Genomic DNA, 14,124 nt, shown 5'->3' with positions numbered 1-14,124 from the left:
ATCAAACTCTTTAGCAAAATAAATATGCTTTGATATTCGATAAGTATTTGTGAATATTCATGAATATTTATCAAATATCAAGTATTCGAGTTCGAATTCGAAAAACTAGATATATGAACGTGAATATTCATGAATATTTATCAAATATCAAGTATTCGAGTTCGAATTCGAAAAACTAGATATATGAATATTAGAGTCCGCATTCGAATTCGATAATTTTAAACAAATACAAATATGAACACATTAGTATTCGATTCGATTCGATCGTTTACCACCCTACCTGTAGTGTCTCCATCTCTCAAATCCCTCGTCTCAATCTACCAAGAATCCGCCTCTCGTCTTCATCATCATCGTCGTCTCCATCCCCTGAAATCCCTCATTTTAAACCCCAATCTCTCAATTCCCTCGGCCATCTTCTTCTTCCTCCTCCGCTCCCGCCGTCGCCTCCACATCGTCTTCATCTGCATCTCCTCCGCTCTCGCTGCAGCCTCCACGTCAGCCTCCTTTGGCACCGTCGACGCGTAGCTCGCCTCCTTGAATGACTCCCCACATTTAACGCTCAAATTCCCTAAAGATCTAGGCGGAGGAAAGGAGGAGAAGAAATCAGTAAGATTACTGCTCTTCTCTCTCTCTCTCTCTCTCTCTCTCTCTCTCTCTCAATCTTCGATCTTTTGCTGGGGATTCGCTTTTCCTCTCGGATCTCAGGGTTTGGATTGTCCCCAGAACTTGGGGATTTGGAAGAAGGAGGAGGAGAAGAAGATGGGGTTGTCGTTCGGGAAGCTGTTCAGCAAATTGTTTGCAAAGAGGGAGATGAGGATCCTGATGGTGGACCTCGATGGTGCCGGCAAGACCACCATCCTCTACAAGCTCAAGCTCGGCGAGATCGTCACCACCATCCCCACCATCGATAATCTTGTCCCCTCCCCCTCCTGATCTTGCTTGAATTAAGGTATTGAAAAAAGAGTTCCTTTTCCTGATTTAAGCCGCGGATTTTTTTGGGATGCCAGTTTTAGTTATCCTGGATCTGAATGTGCTATGAATTAAGCATGTACATGTTTCGAGAGTGAATAAGCTAAGACTGCTAATATCATTACTTAAAATGTAGAATGCTCCAGGACAGGACTTGTCTCATTTGCATAATTGGTTTTCAACGAGACACTAATCATTTTTAGTTGGCGGAAATTCCTGATAAAGCATTTTTGTAGGAATTTATTTGTTGAGGAATGATGCTGGATATATAAGTGACACTGGCTACCTGTTGGTCCCTCAGAATTAGATGATAGTGGTGGTTATGTTGATTTTTTTTCTTTCCTTTTTTTGTATTTTTTCTTTCCTTTTTTTGTTGATTCCTAGACGCTTTTAATCAAATGGTTGCTAATTTGGGAATTTTCATGTGTCTAGATGATTACACATTTTTTATGTATATATTGTTGTATACATGATGCAAAATGAAGAACTTATATCAACATATAATTAGCCTCAAATCAACCTGCGGCGATTATCCATATAGGCCTTCTGTTAGCGCCTCTATGGTGCAGCGGCGGTGGCATGCCTGGCAAATTCCTACCGCTTAGCTGCCACACCTGGGATGTCTTCATTAATGAAACCTCACTATACTGGTACTACCATCAGCCCCCTTTTTTGTCGACAGCGTCAACCGTTTAGGAGATTTTACCAGTCACCAAGATTGACAAGTATCTTTTATATACATAAATATCACTGTAACAACAAAAAAAGAAAGATATTAATGATGTGTGGAAAAAAGTCCAGGAATCAGCTGTTTATTTTGATATCTTACTATGTCTGTTGCAGTTTCATATTGAATTCTCAGTATTTTCCAACTTCAGAGAAGTCTGAATAGAATAATCGAGTAGTAAGCACTTGCCAAAACATTTTTTTTGCTCTAGCAATTTGCTCATGAATTACTGGTTTATACATTCGTAACATTCCTAACATATTGTTTATTTCCTTAGTATGGACCTATTAAAGATATTGAACTGAAGATTCCTCCAAGGCCTACAGGTTATGCTATTGTTGAGGTACTACTTTATGAAATCCTATTTATCAAAATGAATCAATGTCATGAACTGAATGTCTTCTGTGGGGCCCTTTTCATTTGTAGCCTTGACTTTTTATAATAAAAACATGCCTTATAACAATTCAATGAAAGTAAAATTATGTTAGCCTATTTTATTGACTTCATAATTGAAATGAAACGTATATGAAAGTCGAAGTTTATGTGTTTGGGGCTGATATTTCTTATTGGTTCATCTTATGTTTTGATAGTTTAACCTAACGATGTCGATGTTGATGTTTTATGTTATCGTTTTGCATTTTGAAGAAGCTCGTGATGCTGAAGATGTGATCCGTAGCCATGCCGGCTATAATTTTGATGGTCATAAGCTACGGGTATTTTGCTGCTTGTTTATTTTTTTACTTTCCTTCCTTTTCATTTATTTCTTTTGTTCACAATAGTGGCACAGAGAGAGTTCTGTGTAATATGTTGTACTATCTCACTAATGTGAGCTGCTCCAGGTGGAACTTGGCATGTTGGAAGAGGGCATCCCTCACCTTTTGAACGTCATCGTAGTTACAATGGTGGAGATGGAGGTGGCCGTGGTGGTGTCTCAAGGCATTCAAACTATCGAGGTTCAGTTTTGAATTGGTTTTATTTATGTATAACTTTAGGCACTGCTCTTTTTATGCATCTCCATTCTAAGACATATGTTATGCGATACGGTGAAGGTGACTAGTCTGCCCTCATCTGCATCATGGCAATACCTGAAGGTAGTGCCCAACCTCGTGTCAGTATGATTTTTCACTTATTATTTCCTTTCAAATTGTGTACTAATTAACATATACATTCTTTGTGATTAGGACCACATGCGTCGAGGTGGTGATGTGTGTTTCTCTGAAGCTTTTCGTGATGGCGGAGTAGGGCCGTACCTAGGAATTTTGGGGCCCAAGGCGAAATATTAGATGAGGTCTAAGTGATACAACTCATAATAGATTTTATCTCATTCTTCTTACCTTTTGAGCTGCAAAATTACTAATTAAATTTTTATATTCAATATTTTCTAACATATTATTTTCGATAGATAATATTGCTAAACCATTCAAACTATCTTGTAACATGGTCGATCTTAAATAAGATTTTAGTAATTTTAATTTTGAAAAACTTCTTTTAGTGGAAGCAACTGTTATGAGTATAGTCAATAGTACACGATAAGCAATACAAGTATTTGGAAAAGAATCTAACCACTTTATATAGTTCAACACTTCAATTGGACTATTAATCTTTATTTTTAAAATTTCCCTTAGCACTCTTAATTCTGAAAACAAATCAAGTCCATTAATATCTAAATGTTCATCATGTTTTAGTGCATTTTCGAGATTAAGACAATATGCTTTCAATTCAATATCATCTAAAGCTTTTAATTTTTTCAAATCAAACAAAAAACCAAAAAAAATTTCATACGTTTTAAATTGTTCAAACCTACTTTTAATTGAGCAAGCGATTTATCAACTATTTATAAGAAATATTCAATACGAAAAGATTCTTTAGTTTTCGATAGATAATATTGCTAAACCATTCAAACTATCTTGTAACATGGTCGATCTTAAATAAGATTTTAGTAATTTTAATTTTGAAAAACTTCTTTTAGTGGAAGCAACTGTTATGGGTATAGTCAATAGTACACGATAAGCAATACAAGTATTTGGAAAAGAATCTAACCACTTTATATAGTTCAACACTTCAATTGGACTATTAATCTCTATTTTTAAAATTTCCCTTAGCACTCTCAATTCTGAAAACAAATCAAGTCCATTAATATCTAAATGTTCATCATGTTTTAGTGCATTTTCGAGATTAAGACAATATGCTTTCAATTCAATATCATCTAAAGCTTTTAATTTTTTCAAATCAAACAAAAAACCAAAAAAATTTTCATACATTTTAAAATGTTCAAACCTACTTTCAATTGAGCCAAGCAATTTATCAACTATGTATAAGAAATATTCAATACGAAAAGATTCTTCAGCGTTAAATGTTGTTTCATTACCAATATTTTCATCAAATTATTTTTTCTATGAATTTTTTGTTTTTCACGAAATATAGGCTGTACGTCCATTTCATTAGCAAGTTCTTTAGTTGAATTCAAAGCAGGCATAAAACTATTTTGTCTATAATTTTCTAAATATACAATAAGACCTTTTAATTGATCTATAGCAATATCAATATGCATATATTTAGATTGTAAGATTTTACTAACTGAATTAACAACAAACAATATATCATACCAAATATTCATAGCTAATAAGAATTCTAAATTTTCAATCTCATAAGTTGCTAAGCTATTAGCTTCATTTTTTATCTTTGGATCTTCACTATTTTCTGCTAATTGAATAAAAGCATCTCTTATATTTGGAGCTTGAAATTTTATTGCTTTAACACTTTCAATCCGACTTTTCCATCTAGTTTGAGATAAAGATTTAACGGATAACTTGCATACATTAAATAGTTTTAGTTAGAAAGATAGAACCATGGGACTGTGGAAGCGGACTCAGCGGAGCTGCGGAGGCGGCTGGAGTCTAGAGACTCTAGACTCTGGAGAGTGGACTAGCGGAGCATGGAGTGGGACTGTGGGCTAGGACTCAGGAGTTAGGACTCTGGGAGAGGAGAGGAGGTGCGGACTGCCGCCTACGGAGCAGCGGAAGTGGGCCTGGCCAGGTGGCTAGCGGCGGCCCGTGGAACTTTCGAAGAGAGGAGGCTTGAGGGGGGGGGGGAGTTGGCTGGAAGCTGCGGTGGCCGATCGGAAGACCGCCGACGGGAGTGGGAGACTGGAGACGACTAGATGCGATCGCCGATCAAGAAGAAGAGGAGCTTAGGGCAGATGATTTCTTGAGAATTGAGATTTGAGTCTGATTATGCTAGGACCGATCAGATGATTTTTTGAGCTTGGATCGGAAGACCGGAGTGGGAGACTTTCTGAAGAGAGGAGGCGGCGGCGGTGTGGGAGACTGCAGAATAGGGTTAGATTTATGCTTAAGTAACTAAGTTATATATATTATATATATGGGTGGTTGGGTCTTATCCAACTTGGGGCCCAAGGCAGAGGTCTTAGTTGCCTTATGCTAGGGCCGGCCCTGTGGCGGAGGTGATCTGAATTTCTTGATGACTATTGAGTGGATTCTGAATTTCTTCCACATTCAAATGCTTTGCAGTCTCCAATGCTATAATGCATCAATCAACACAGCATCATAGCTTGTACACATGCGGTATGAGCCACAAATTGTAGCATCAGGAACATATGGGTTAGGAGTGTGATATTCCACTTTGCATACATATGTCAGCTTGTAATTTGATCTTAGACAAATAGTTCTAAATAGTTTATAGGGCTTTATTTCTCTTGATCTCAAGAAATATGAGAAGCATGGCTGTCGCATTTCTATATTATCTTTTTCTTGTTATTTGAATGGATATTAGAGACAAATATCGAGTAATCATTGTGTATGTATATGTTTTGTCTTTAATATTATATTATCTATTTGAATTGGATATTCAACACCATTTGAGACATTTTTGTGTATGTATATGTTTTTAATTTCATTGTGAGATATTGAATAATCATTGTGTGATATGAGTATATTAAATGTAAACAGGCAGATAAATAAAATAGACAAAATTTAAAAATATTAAAATACACAGTCCAATCGGTTACAATTGTTTGGACAGAAATGTGCCCAAACGGTTCCAATCGTTTGGGCCAATTTCTACCCAAACGGTTGTAACTGTTTGGACAATATTACTCTGTCCAAACAGTTATAACCGGGCTTTTTTTTCGCGCAAACAGTTGTAACCGTTTGGAAGTGCGTTTTTCCAAATGGTTCCAACCGTTTGGGTTGTCCTGTTTTGTACTAGTGATCCTGTAATCGGTACAGGAAGCTGAGAGAAAAGAAAAAGAGAGATGTGTAGATTTCAAGAGAGAATCAGTTTTGTACAGGAAGCTGAGAGAAAAAAAGAGAGATGTGTAGATTTAGAGAGAGAGAGAGAGAGAGATTCTGGATTGTTCGGTTGTCCGATAGTAGTGATTCAAATGCCATTTTCTTTAGAACGACGACGCCGTCAATGGTACGACGTTTGATTTTTTCGTGAGTATTGGAGATTTGTGGTGAAACAGGTTTTAGAGTGTTGGTGTCCTAGAGGTACCAGTGTATTTTTCTTTTGTGATTTAATCATCAAGTTTGAGTATAACTTTGATGGATTGTATTCTTAATTCATAGTGGAATATTTCTCTTTGGATTGCCCCGTGGATGTAGGTACGATTTGCCGAACCGCATTAAATCTTGGTGTTTGCTTGTATAGGATATTTTTATTGGTCCCGTTATTTGTTTTAGTGTTTAATTTCGCAGATTGATCTCCATAAAATTCCTAATATTTTTATTGAATTTGTGTTTAATATTCAGGCTCCGTGCGAGATATATGGGTGGATGCAAATGGATGACTGCCAGTTAATTATCAACACGAGACTCGCAAATGGATGACTGCCAGTTAATTATCAACACGAGACTCTCAACAGAATTCTTAGCATATCATGGACATGCTCAGCAATTCTTGCAATTATGCTACATCTTGAAGATGTTACCGCAACCGCACAGAATTTTTTCCCCTCTATTTACTAATTACAGTGTCGTTTTGGTGTTGAAAATGGTCTTCACCTTTTCTCAATAAACACTGCTGAAGTAACTCTCCTTATCAGCCCTTTCGAAGTATTTTCATATAGTTTCCTGTTAATATTTTTCTGTGTTCTGTTCAATATGGTCCGGGTGGGGTAATGTATTACTAAAGAAGATAACAAAATAGCATGCAAGTGTATTATGCATTGGTGTTAGTTATTTAGCAATCCTTGTATAACTAAAAAAATTGAAAATAATGAATGAATTTGATGTAAGACGAAACTTGATTTCAATCACTCTTTCTAAGATCTAGGGACTTGGAATAAATATTTATTTTTTAAGTTGTTAGTTTCTTCACCTTCTGTTATGAATAATTAAATGAATTGAATCCTCGCATGTGGATAAATTTGTTAGCGTCTGTGGTTAAATCTGGAATAATATAGATATATAATAGTAAAAACTGAACAAAAAAATAAAGTACAGTAATTTAAAATTTTCCAACTCAGCTGTTGTTCGTTTGTAAAACGTTGTGCTTAAAACATTATTTGACTTACTCCGGTATAAGGATCCCAAGGTCAAATTGCTTACAGGAACAGCAGTCCAGTACTCTGGTGTGCACCGACCCAATACTGTCAAGATCTCCTTGATCTATCAGGCAAAGATCTCCTCAATCTATCAGGCAAAGATCTTCTCGATCTATAAAACCTTCTCGGTCTAGGCACTGTTCCTACGAGCACTAGTTATTCTACAATATATATCTGTATATTGATTGTTGTTTTTTAGAATGAATTTTTCTTAAGGATTTGGGATCTATAGCGTTTGGAAAAATACTATGCACTAATAAAATAATAATATTTACTATGTATGTGGGGCCTACGTCTTAAATTTTCTTCGGTAGGGCCCACCACTTTTGAAAAAACAAACATCACATGGGCTGCTGCAGCAGTCCATGTTTTCTTTTGAAAAAATTATTCAACAATGCCCCATAATTTTTTTAAAACTAGTGTCGTGTAACGGTGCCGTCGTTGCAATCGTTGTGCATAAGGTAGAAGTCGCAATGACTTGAATCCCCTTTAGACCAACTGAATAAAAGATAGGTGCATGGTGTCGTAGAGACTTGAACCAGTACATGTCTAAAAATCCAGCGATCACACAAGATCAAACTTATCTGTGGTAATTTTCACTTTGAACCACACTTGCCTTTGTCTTTGCCTTTGCACATTTATGACCCTGTGCATGTCCTGGTTTCTGCTAGGACTCTAGGTATCTTTCCACAAGACATCATAGGAGACGGCTAAATCTTCACCCATGTATATGTGAGTTCTTTAGGCATGTTTCCTATCAAACATCCCGCATCCGAAATGCTTTGAACTCATTAAGGCTTAAGAGCCACCCTCTCTTATGATAGGATTCTAGGTGAGTCCTTTAGGTGTGTTTCCTATCTAACACCCCGCATCCGAAATGCTTTGGTGATAGGATTCTAGGTGAGTCCTTTAGGTGTGTTTCCTATCTAACACCCCGCATCCGAAATGCTTTGGACCCATTAAGACTTAACAGCCATCCCCTTTATATGATAGGATTCTAGGTGAAAAGATCAAAGTTTTACTCAGTAGTTCAGCCAGGTAAGGATAGTATTAGAGGTTGATCAAAGGTCAATTAAGTACATCGTTCCTTACGGAGCGCGTTACGCAACCCCCAAACCTTACCTTAGACACCGACTAATCCAAGAAAACTTGAACCCTTTTACTTGTAAATCTTATTTGACTTTTGAACCATTTATCTTGTCATTGGTAGCATAAGCTTTGAACTAAAAACTAGATGTAAATGGTAAGTGTTTGTAAGACTCACCAAATTTTATAAATCTTACTTGATTTTTGAACCAATTATTTTATTATTAGTAGCATAAACTTTGAATTAATAGTTTAATAAACATGGTAAATATTTATAAGACTTACAAAACTTTAAGACCCATTCTAGCAGACATCCTTTCGACTATGTCCTTTTTCAAACCCTTAGTCAAAGGATCAACCACATTCTCTGAAGATCGGATGTCAATCACAGAGATGACTCATTGAGAAATGAGCTCTCTCAAATAGCCACGCTTCAGACGAATGGTCCGCTTCTTTCCATTGAACATCGAGTTTGCTACACAACACTCACCACCTGATCATCACAATAGATAGTAATTACACCTTGCAATTTCATCAATGGAAAATCTTGGAGAATACAACTGAGCCACTTAGCTTCATCTCCTGTAATACAGAGTGCGAAGAATTTAGATTCCATCGATGACTGTGCAATCATGATCTACTTCTTAGACTTCCACGAGATGGCAGCTTCACCCATGGCGAAGATAAATCCTCTAGTAGATCTGCACTCATCTGGTTCTGAGCACCAGCTGGCATCTGAATAGCCTTTGATTACACCAGGATATCTAGTGTAGAATAGACCCAGATTTGTAGCTCCTTTCAAGTATCTCATCAATATCTGGACATCATCCCAATAAATCTTTCCAGGATTACATGTGAACCTACTAAGCATTCCTACAGCGAATGCTATATCTGGTCTTGTGCAGCTCATCGCGTACATAAGACTTCCAATGATCTTTGAGTACCTCAGCTGCTCTACTGGTCTTCCAGTATTCGGTCAAAGCTTCTTGTTATAATCATATGGCACTGACAGTTCTGGCAGGTCATAGTAGCCATACTTCCTTAGCATGCTCTTGATATAATGAGATTAGGACAATCCAATACCCTCTTCAGAGTATATAATTTTAATTCTGAGAATCACATCCGTAGTTCTAAGGCTCTTCATGTTGAACTGTGCTGAAAGAAATTTCTTAGTAGATATTACTATCTCCAAATCACTCCCTTTGATGAGCATATCATCCTTATAGAGGCAGATGACCACCATGTTTCTTTCAATGACCTTGATATATAGGCACTTATCAGATTCACTGACTTGATACCCATTGTTGCGAACACTTTCTTTCAATGACCTTGATATATAGGCACTTATCAGATTCACTGACTTGATACCCATTGTTGCGAACAACGCCATCGAACTTCTCATGCTTATAGGCACTTATCAGATTCACTGACTTGATACCCATTGTTGCGAACAACGCCATCGAACTTCTCATGCTAGAGTTTTGGTGCCTGCTTAAGTCCATATAATAACTTAACAAGTTTACAAACCTTACCAGCTGGAGCATCATGTCCTTCTGGTTTCTCCATGTAGATTTCTTCTGTGAGATCTCCATTGAGAAAGGTAGTCTTCACATCCATCTGATATATGACAAACCTTTTAATCACCGCCCATGCGATAAGCACTCTGATGGTAGTGATCTTGCAAACTGGTGCATAGATATCAAAGAAATCTATACCTTCTTTCTGAGAGAATCCTTTCGCCACTAATCTTGCTTTGTATTTTTCAATAGTACCATCAGGACGAAGCTTCTTTTTAAAGATCCACTTGCAATTGATAGGCCTTGCACCTTCAGGCACATCTACCAGCTCCCAAGTGTGATTTTGGATCAATGAATCCATCTCATCATCTATAGCTTCTTTTCACAGAAGAATGCCTGTTGACTGCATTGCTTCTTGAAAAGTCTGTGTATTTCCTTCCACATTATAGGTGATGAAGTCATCTCTAAAATCTTTTTGTCTTCTGACGCACTTGGAAGATGGTTCGATAACTCCTTCAACATTGACTGGCTCCTCTTGTGCATCTGATGTACTAGCATTCTCTGCTACATCTTTGAGCAATAAGCCTTTATGTTTGATAAACTTATCCTCAAAGAATTCTGTATCCCGAGCTTCAATGATGGAGTTGGTTCCAATTATGTTTGATAAACTTATCCTCAAAGAATTCTGTATCCCGAGCTTCAATGATGGAGTTGGTTCCAAGGTTCAGAAACCTGCACGCATTGCTATCTCCAGCAAAGCTAAGAAACACACATTTGTTTGCCTTTGGTCCGAGCTTAGGCCATCTGATATCTGAAATTCGAACATATGCGAGACACCCCTACACTTTGAGATTATCCAAAGAATCTAGATATCCAAACCATAACTGATAAGGAGTATTATCAGTTTTAGAATAGGGCACTCTGTTCAGAATTTAGTTTGCCATTAGCAAAGCCTCTCCCCAATAGTAGGTAGGTAAACTAGATGTGATTAGCATCGTATTCACCATCTTGGTCAATGTGCATTTCTTCCTTTCTGCAATCCCATTAGATTGCGGAGAATACGGAACAGTAGTTTCAGCAATGATTCCATGCTCCTTGAAGTATGCTTCTGTCTCCTTAGATTGGTATTCTCCTCCTCTATCGCTCCTGAGTCTTTTCACTTGTAGTCCAAGCTGCTTCTCCACTCGTGTCCAAAACTCGACAAATTTGCTGAATGCTTCATCTTTATATTTCAGTAGGTAAACGTGGCAGAAGCGAGAATGGTCGTCAATGAAGGTGATGAAGTACTTCTTTCTGCCACGAGTGACAAAGCTCTTGAAGTCACAAGTATCTGAATGAATCAGATCCAACAGTTTGGTGCTCCTCATGACACTTGAAAATGGCTTCCTTGTCAGCTTTGCTTGCATGCAAACTTCACAGTTCTCAGGTTTATTAATTACCCCCATATTTTGGAAGTAATCCTAACTTCTCTATGCTGGATAATTTTCTATAATTTACATATTCCAGCCTATTGTGTCATAACACAGAGAAGTAAACAGAAGAGGATACTTTATTTACAACGGGGTTGGGTGCACTCGTACTGATTTTATACATGCCATCAGTACGATATACTTTGCCAAAATATATTTTCTTGAAGGATAATATAGCCTTTCATCCTTGGAAATCCAGCCTCATGCCTGCATCACACAACATGCTTCCAAAGACTAAGTTTTTAGCAATTGAGGGAACGTGTTTTATATCCTTCAATATGAGAGTCTTTCCTGAAGAAAGAATCAGCACCACAGTCTCAGTTTTAAGAACAGGAACCACAGAACGATCAGCCATTGATACGTTCTCTTTGGTAGCAACATAAGAAGAGAACATATCTCTATTGGAGCATACATAACAAGTAGCACCCGTATCTAACCACCAACTAGAGATGTTGCTTGGAGTTGTTACCTGGAGAAGCACACAATCATCAACTTGATTGACATTGTGTGTTGTTTCCTTCTTTGGTGCTTTACAGTCTTTGGCAAAATGTCCTTGCTTCCCACATTTGAAGCATTTGCCGCTCTTCTTGAACTCCTTCTTCTGTACGTTCAGGTTCTTCGGATTTTGATTCTTCTTTCTATTAAAAGACTTCTTCTTCTTGAGAGATGAATTATTACCCTTTTCAGAGTTAGCAGCCACTATGTTAGCAGACGCCTTCTGCTTAGCAAGGAGCTCAGTTTTCGTGCGAGTCCGAGTCTCATCCTCGATCCGAATGAACCTCTTCAAATCAGACAGAGTCATGTCTTTTCCTTCTCCGAATGTCAGTGGAGAATGACATCCAAGATAGAGGAAGCTTGTTGACAATTGCACCAGAAATAAAGGTTTGACAAAGACTGATCTTTTTATCCTTCAACTTCATAACAAGTTTTTCAAGCTCTTTGACTTGAGGCAAAACCTCATTATCATCTTCGAACTTCAAGTCCAGGAATTTGTCAATGAGGTGAGATTTGGATAGCTTTTCCTCATCCTTGTACTGGTCCTCCAGAGCATTCCAAATTTTTTTTACAGAGGGCTTGTTGGTATAAGTATCTACTAGATTATCAGCCACATATTTAAGAAGATAACTCCTGTAGAAGTGATCATCTCTAGCCCAAGAGTCTTCAGCTTCAGAGTCTTCTTCAGAGTCAGGTTTTTCCTCAGAAACCACATAGTAAATTTTTAGGTGTTGCATCCTGAAGATTACTTTCTGACGCCATGCGTTGAAGTTGGAACCGTCAAAGTTTTCTAACTTAAGACAGTCCACTCCAAGAGTCCTCGCAGGATCCATGGTAGATCAAAATAATGCTTAAGAATATTATTGGCGCTTGTGATTAAATCTGGAATAATACAGATATATAACAAAAAAAATTGAACAGAAAAATAAAGTGCAGTAATTTAAAATTTTCCAACTCAGCTGCTGTGCGTTTGTAAATCGCTGTGCTTAAAGCATTATTTGGCCTAATCCGATGTAAGGATCCCAAAGTCAAATTGCTTCCAGGAATAACAGTCCAGTACTCTGGTGTGCACCGACCCAGTATTGTCAATATCTCCTCGATTTATCAGGCAAAGATCTCATCGATCTATAAAACCTTCTCGGTCTAGGCACTGTTCCTATGAGCACTAGCTATTCTACAATATATATCTGTATATATTGATTGTTGTTTTTTGGAATGATTTTTTTTAAGGATTTGGGGTCTATTTATAGTATTTGGGAAAATATTATGTACTAATAAAATAATAATATTTTACTATACATGTGAGGTCCACGTCTTAAATTTTCTTCGATGGGGCTTTTGAAAAAACAAACATCACATGAGCTGCTGCAGCAGCCCATGTTTTCTTTTGAGAAAATTATTCAACAAAATTTCCATAAATATGTTTGGAGTGGAATCTGAATCAGTAAATTCTTCCATCACAAGCAAAAAGTTACAAAAGCACCTGTTTATTCCACGAGGGTGTGGCACAAATACTTGCATCTATTTACACCTACAACACTTGCTAATTTTGCTCTCTTCATAATGTTTAGGCAAAAAAAAAAAGAAAGAAAGAAAGAAAGGGGAAAAAACATAAATAAATCCTGAAGATGATAAACGATGTATTGGCACACAAAAAAATGCTTGCATCTATATCATAAAAAAGAAAGATGCCTCTCAAAAACTGAACGAGGAGAAGTACTGAGCTTGACCACACTTGTTAAGTCAGAAAAAGACTTTGCTAAGAAAAAAGAGCAGAGAACTGCTAACTAGGGATGAAAATAAACCAAATAATTAATAAATAGTTCGATAATTGTTCGAATAACTATTCAGTCATATTCGATTCGGTAGTTCATTTACCACTAAACAAATATTTTTTAGTATTCGAGTTTACTAACGAATAGAATTTAACCAGATTTATATTCAATTTGTTTGTCTATTAAATATTCATTTAAATTTGATCACACCTTATTATTTGTATTATTTCACATATGATGTCATATTTTTAACCCACTTATCATTTCTACTTAAGTTTTATATACTGATTTTAAGACTTAAATAATCTTAAATTTGTTTTCCAATTAAAAATTTGATATAAATATATACATCATATATTATAAAGAAATAATTTTTATTTATGAATTTTAATATTATTTGAAAATTAAATTTTTAGCAGAATAAATATACTTTGATATTCGATAAGTATTCGTAAATATTCATGAATATTTATCAAATACCAAGTGTTCGAGTTCCAATTCGAAAAACTAGATATATGAA

At 36.6% G+C, this 14,124-nt stretch overlaps 1 long non-coding RNA gene across 4 annotated transcripts; it reads left to right on the top strand.

Moving 5' to 3' along the window:
- Positions 264 to 6,884, top strand: LOC109849016. Of its 4 annotated transcripts, XR_002248966.1 has the most exons (8): positions 264 to 606; positions 706 to 949; positions 1,813 to 1,873; positions 1,974 to 2,039; positions 2,342 to 2,409; positions 2,536 to 2,787; positions 2,878 to 2,984; positions 6,469 to 6,884. It is a non-coding gene; the product is annotated as an uncharacterized LOC109849016 (long non-coding RNA). The 4 variants fall into 4 exon arrangements; XR_002248967.1 differs by lacking the exon at positions 1,813 to 1,873 and having other exon boundaries at positions 265 to 606; positions 724 to 949; XR_002248965.1 differs by lacking the exon at positions 1,813 to 1,873 and having other exon boundaries at positions 265 to 606.

This window comes from Asparagus officinalis, chromosome 7 (assembly GCF_001876935.1).
Source record: "Asparagus officinalis chromosome 7, Aspof.V1, whole genome shotgun sequence".
Classification (NCBI taxonomy): Eukaryota; Viridiplantae; Streptophyta; class Magnoliopsida; order Asparagales; family Asparagaceae; genus Asparagus; species Asparagus officinalis.
The sequence above is the reverse complement of the archived record's forward strand: the minus strand, read 5'-3'. Positions and strand labels throughout refer to the sequence as shown.